Below are 608 nucleotides of genomic sequence, written 5' to 3' on the forward strand. Positions count from 1 at the left end.
ACTTTGATCCGTGCTCATCAAAAACTCTGGTTCAGAGCCCAAGGATGAAATATATAGTTATTCATCAAAATTTGAGTTTGATTCAGTGAAATTTGAAGTAGATTCGGAAAAAGAAGTGAAAAAAAACACCAGCCCATTCTCGATGAAAAATCCCTCAGATGCTTTTGAAACCAGAGCCTACTCATGTGAAAAAAAGTTTCTATTCTTACGAGCTATTGGACTCCGCCTATGTTCAAAATTGTGGTGACCAAAGAAGGGTGGTTTTACCTATGGCGTCCAAAAAAGTAGAAATACTTTTAAAGCGTTCCAATTTCAATGCCCTTGATAAGCTAAGCGTTGTCACTACTCGCATTTCTTCTTTAGTGCCACGACACCTCTACAGGACACATGAGAACAGACCATACGGTTTAGCGCTTGTACAACGGGCTGCTAAGGCAGCTTCTGAGATGTTCTCATAGTTACCTCCCTGCATTTCCTAGAAAAAACAGATTTTTTTTCTGTAGCACCGGAACAGAGTGTGTCGAGGCAGAAGATCGCAAAACCTAGAGATTTAATCAATTATGGATACAGGGGTCAACCACTACTCTTTGAAGTTCATGATGCGACTG

The sequence above is a fragment of the Symsagittifera roscoffensis genome, chromosome 1 (assembly GCF_963678635.1).
Source record: "Symsagittifera roscoffensis chromosome 1, txSymRosc1.1, whole genome shotgun sequence".
NCBI lineage: Eukaryota > Metazoa > Xenacoelomorpha > Acoela > Convolutidae > Symsagittifera > Symsagittifera roscoffensis.